This window comes from Dipodomys merriami, unplaced genomic scaffold (genome assembly GCF_024711535.1).
Source record: "Dipodomys merriami isolate MVZ:Mamm:240054 unplaced genomic scaffold, mDipMer1.0.p SCAF_9, whole genome shotgun sequence".
NCBI classification, from domain to species: Eukaryota; Metazoa; Chordata; class Mammalia; order Rodentia; family Heteromyidae; genus Dipodomys; species Dipodomys merriami.
Window position 1 is genome coordinate 61,878,996 of NW_027206512.1, and position 6,000 is coordinate 61,884,995.

Consider the following 6,000-nt stretch of genomic DNA (forward strand, 5'->3'; position numbering starts at 1 on the left):
ATGGAAAAAAGAAAACTATCCTGAGGAAGCGACATTTCACCAAATACTCGAAGGAAAAACAGCAGGGAGCTAGGTAGAAACCTGAGCCTGAGGCATTCTCAAGAAGTGAGGACAGAAATCCCTGAAGTCCTGAGATAAAGAGTCTTGTGGAGAGCTAGGAAAGTAAAGAGACCAGGATGGAAAGAGTGGACAGACGAAGAGAACTCAGGATGGAGCTGAGGCTCCATGAGTTACCAAGGTTAGCTTCTGTAGGGTCACAAGGACCCTTGCCTGTTCTGCTCAGGACTTTCTTGAGTCTTCCTACATGACCTATGGCACACAGGGACAACGCACAGGTCCTCCATCCTATCCAGATCTCCTTGGCATGGGCACTCCTGCAGAGAAGCAGCAGGAACTGAAGCTGAGGAAAGGAGATTAGCAATGGCCACCATGTTGGTCAGACTCTGACCCTATGGTGATGAAAGATGGGAGGAGAGCATGATACCAAATGCAGCATAGAGTGCTCCTGTCTCCCATGTTATCTTCTTTTTCTACGACCACGGTGATTTTCCAGAATTTTTATAGGCTATCTAACCAGATGAGAGGCAGGAGACCTGAGAGAGTAAGGTTTCCAAGGTTCCAATATCACTGATCCTGACATGGCCATTTTATTTTAATGTTAGCAGGAAACTTCTGGACCTTCCCTATATGTTAGGCGATGCCACACACACTCATGCTTTCTGAATTATCTCACTGAGTTTCAACCAAAACTCAAGGAGGGCTAGGCACCAGTGGCTCATGCCCGTAATCCTAGCTACTCAGGAGGCTGAGATCTGAGGATCACGGTTCAAAGCCAGCCCAGGCAGGAAAGTCTGTGAGACCCACCTCCAATAAACCACCAGAAAACCAGAAGTGGTGCTGTGGCATTCACCTTGAGCTAAAGAGCTGAGGGACAGCAGCCAGGTCAAGAGTTCAAGTCCCATGACCAACAAAAAAAAAATCTCAAAGAGATGCATCTTGATTCCACAGGTGTGGGGCCCAGGATCAGATGATGATGAAAACTTAAGTCATTGTTATGGTTATAAAGGGTTTGAAGCCTAGCAGTGATATAATTAATGTTTTATACTCCTGTTTGTTAGGGCAGTGCTAGGTATAACAAAGGATTAAACTCAGGGCACTCTGTTTGCTAGGCAGGCACTCTGATACTTGAGCCATGCCTCCAACTCTTCTGTTCATTGTTTTTTAAGGATATAGTCTTGCTTATGTTGGGGGCCAGCCTGGTCTGCAATGCTGTTATTTGTGCTTTCTGTGTCCCTGGTTGACAGGCATGTAGCACTGCACCCAAGTATCGACTGAGATGGAGCCTCAAGTATTATTTTTGCGCAGGTTGGCCACCAACCATAATTCCCTGATCTCTACCTCCCAAATAGCTAGGATCACAAGCTTGCGCAACCATACCCAAGTTATTCTCATGTTCTTAGCTTAACTTACATTTTCTTTTGGGGGGGGGCACAGGTGGGGAATCTAGCAACTCCTAAAAATTATGAACAGTGTGTGCAGTAATGTCACTATAGCACATAGATTGGATATCGCTTTTGCAGGTTGAAAAATAAAGAGGAAAAGCAGCACACAAATGAAGAATCAAGAGAAGACCTAGAACTAGGAATGTGTATGCTACACAATTAGTCCTGATGTTACTGAGCCTTAAAAAATCATTAACAAGTCAGAGTTTTGGTATAAGACAAAAATTTGAAATATATAGCTTCCTTTACAGAAGCCTTATATACACCCATATTCTTATAAATAATGGTTATTTGGTGAGAATTTTTGGTGAGAACTTTCCTGCAGATGAAAAATAACACACCCAGATCTGTTACCTCCTGAACCTTAAGCCACACTCACCTCGACATTCTTCCTCAACCCTAGCAAATAATCCATTCCTCAACTCCAAATTTTTTTTTTTGGGGGGGGGTGCCGGGTATGAGGCCTGAACTCTGGGCCTGGGCACTTTCCCTCAGCTCTTCAGCTCAAGGCTAGCACTCTAACACTTGAGCCACCGCAACACTTCCGGCTTTTTTCTTTTTGCTTATCTGGTGCTGAGGAATCAAACCCAGGGCCTCATGTATGCAAGGCAAGCGATCTACTACTGAGCCACCTTCCCAGCCTCTCAACTCAATTCTTTATCTGATTACCAACACAGCTACCAAGGAAAGAGGAACCTCAATTTCCCATACCCTCCTTCCCACCCCCATCACTGAAGACATGCCACTCTTGAAGAAAACAGGACTTCTTACTTGCTTAGAGAATCTTGTGAGTTATTCCCCTCAAATGAGTCTTCCTCAGGCCTCTCCTAAGAAGTAGATAGAGGAGCAACAGATCACAGCCCAGCTTGTAAACAACCAACAGGGAACCTTCACATAGAAACACATTTTACTCCTCAGTGTGATTTCATTTCACAAGAGACATCAGGGCAAGGAAATGGCCCTAATACAACTGTGAGGAAGTCCCACTAATATAGCCATCTTGGTTGCTTATGTATCTAGTGGATGGACTCCCAACCACATGAACATGGAAGATGTAAAGGAGGATGGCTGGATGGATGGTGGATGGAGAAGTAGATAAACTTATAAGCAGATACTAGAGATGGAGCTGAGTGGAAGGAGTCAAGGCCAAGGTTGCTGTCTTCTCTCATCACATTTTCATTCTTTATGACCTTTCCATTCTTTAGAAATTTCTAATAATGTTCATCTTAAATTGATTAGTCTTAAAAGTGATAAAATTGTTACTGTTGAGTTCAATAAGCATTCCCTCTTGAATGCTTGCTCAACTGACCTAGGTTTCTATTGAACTAGTATAAAGGAGTCCAAAATTTATAAGCTATATTTATCTATGAGCTATATACATATACATCTGCCCCTCTTATCTCTTCGGATGAGTCATTTACCCAGCTGACTGATCCACTTCAATGGAATGACAGGTTTATTTTGGCCTGTGATCTCAGGAGGTTCAGCCCATGGTCATCTAGTTCCATTCAATTGTGCCAAAGATAGGGCAGAATATGACAGCGAAGCACTTGGTGAAGGAATCTCTTTCCCTCATGGCTGTAAGGACCCAGAGGACCAGATAGCAGACAAGACCATCAAAGCCTCAGTGTTCTACTTCCTATAGCAGTTGGAGATGAAGTATTCAATGCATAAGCCTGCTGAGACATTTCATATTCAAACCACAATACTCCCTATTCTATTTTATTTATAGTAGTAGGTTGGTCATTTGCTGCATGTCTCTATTTTAGTAGAAGATACATTATATATATATATATATATATATATATATAATTAGTAATATAAAGACATGTATTCAAGTTGCCTCAGGATATTGACCAATCAATGATGGTTGCACTGACAGTTCAGAGATATAAACTCTGAAGGATACTAGCTACAAGGTATGGGGGCAATGTCTGAATAGAAGCTACTAGATAGGTAGGAATCAGCATCAAAGGAGAGGTGAGGAGAAGAAAGGAGGGGATGTAGGAAAAAGAGTGTATCAAGCCTCTCTAAGAGAGGAGTTGAAATATGGCCCATCTGGGGAGGTTTGTGAGGGACCAAATTAAATCCTTGTTTGATCCCATATTGAGGTTATTCCTCAACACATTATGAATACAAAACCAGGAACTCCACCCAAAGCACCTGCAGCCCAGAGGTAAATAATGCAGGTGGCTCAATTCATATTCTCAGAAACGGTCAAAAGCTGATGTCGTGCAAAACATTCAGAGGATCAACACAGACTGGAGTTTGGTTTGTATGATAAACACGAATGCTTGGATGTCAGCTGACAATATCTAAAGAGCAGGTTCCTGGTAAGGGAAGAACTAATAGTAAAATGAAAGGGGAGCAAAAAGAAAAATATATATAAGGAAATAAAAGAAATCAGCTCAGCACAAAGTGCATCTACAACTTAGCACCATTTGGGGAGTTTGCTCCTCCATTTAATATATTGCTACCCAGGTGAAAACCACTGAGAATTTTAGTTATTATCCAACTAGGAGTAAGAATCCTGCTTCTGCATTGACGTGCTAATCTAACACACTTTCCTCTTTGGATTCAGTCTTCTAAACACAGCCTATTAAAAGTTGCTTTAATTGGCATTTTGTTAGAAGGTTAATGCAGACTTACCAAAAATAGCTTCTGAAGGAAGCAGATAAGACATAAAGGGAAAATACATTGTAATTGTGGAAATCCTTCCTTTCATTCAGGTTTCTTTTCAAAAGTAGTTTTGGCTCCAGAACTCTGCTTGCAGCAGTCCCTGCCTTTCTTGAAGGTTCCCTTCTCTCTGCAAACTCTGGTTAGAAAGTGTTCTTATGCACCCAATCAATATTAGTGATATGGCACCCTAAATTTTCCCTTGCTTTACACAATTTTGCCTTGAGTTTTCTGTTCACCTTTTTCCTAACAAATCGTCTTCATGTTCCTCCTTTGAGAACTCTTTGTACACCCTATGTCTGAGACATTTCATTATAGTCAACTTTTATTCTTTTCACAAACAGAAAGACCTTCATTATCTACTTGGTGCCAAGAAACAACAGGAAAACATGCACATATTCCTCAGCCCACAATGATTATATTGTCTGGGAAAGACAGATAAACAAAAAGTATAATAAAATTCCAGTATGTGAAATGTTAAAGATCTCTACAGAGACTATAAAGGAAAAAATGAAAAACCCGGGAGAAGGGCAAAAGGGACTTTTCAATTCACCCAGCACATACAAATGCTCTGTTGTAGGAGAATGAATCCTATTGGTTAACTCACCCTTCTTTAAAGTCTGTCCTATATTTCCTCCTACTTTTCATTTGCATTCTATCTTTGCATGACAATCATATAATTACCTTTCTCCCAAAGCCACAAAGAAGCTGTTAAAAGTTTGAAATTAAAATCTTCTTAAGTGACTCTGACTCTTTGCGTAGTTTTGATTTTTCTTTCTGGTTGACTTTGCACCTCTACATTTTCATGTGATCTGGCTTCTTCACAATCCCACACAACTGCCCTCCCGTGTCTGCAGCAAGCCAAGCTAGGAAGGAGGCAACCGAGGTATGACTCACAGGGAATTCCTGGTCAGGGGCACATCATAATCACCATCATGGTCGCCATAGCAACCATCACACTGTGAACACACCGCAAAGCTTTTCCATGCGCAAAGTATCTCCCCAATTCTTAAGAAAGCTTCGTATCAACTCTACGAAGTTGGCATTGTTGTCCTGGTTGTTAGAGATAATGGATGAAGTCCTCAGAAAGTCCTAAGGGCTGTCAAAGTTGCCCTCTGAGCCATAATACCTGGACTGTTTTTAATGAAAACTGAGGCATAGACTGAGGGTCTGGTGGTTTCATCAAAACTGGGTTGGTTCATAGATTGTCCGAACAGTGAGACTCAGAATGCAGTTCAAAACTCCCTAAGCTCTTCCCTCCTGGTTCAATTCCAAACCTCTTCCTTGTAAGAAGAAGATGCCAGAAGGAGAGAAGCAGACAGGGCAGGCAAGCAGAGCCGCAGGTCCCCTCCTCAATCCTCAGTCCTGCACCATGTGGCCGTGGGCAACCGATGGGCTGAAATTCGGGACTTCTGCCTGGTTCTTAAAGTAGGAGGCTCACAGCACACAGGCCCAGCTGAGGGCTCAGGGCCGGTCACAGGCCCAGCTCTCCTGGACCACAGCGGGGCCCGGGGCCCGGGGTCTGGGGCTCTTCACTTACCCTCAAAGCCAGAATCCCAAACTCGTTTTCCGGTCCTACGCCGGAAGGGGCGGGGCACCGAGAGGATGACGTCACTGCCGTGGGGCGTGCCCTGGGGCGGGGCATTCTACCAAAAGGGTGGGGCTTCCTGCAGAAAAGGGTGGGGCCTGCTACTGGAGGGGGTGGGGTGTTGAGCTCCTCATGGTGAGGTGTCAAGAAGTGATTGGACAGTGAGCAGCTTGGGGGCGGGGCATGAATGGCAGTTGGAAACTATTAGTGGGGGTGGGGTGCACAGCATATATA

The 6,000-nt window shown here is 43.4% G+C and overlaps 1 long non-coding RNA gene across 1 annotated transcript in view; it reads right to left on the minus strand.

The window, feature by feature from the left end:
• The window catches only part of LOC138820674 (uncharacterized), a 133,355-nt gene extending 127,902 nt beyond the window's left edge, over positions 1 to 5,453 (minus strand). Inside the window, exon 1 of the long non-coding RNA XR_011369942.1 lies at positions 4,863 to 5,453. This is a non-coding gene — a long non-coding RNA (uncharacterized lncRNA). The remainder of the gene's footprint in view (positions 1 to 4,862) is intronic.
• Positions 5,454 to 6,000: the final 547 nt, after the last annotated feature.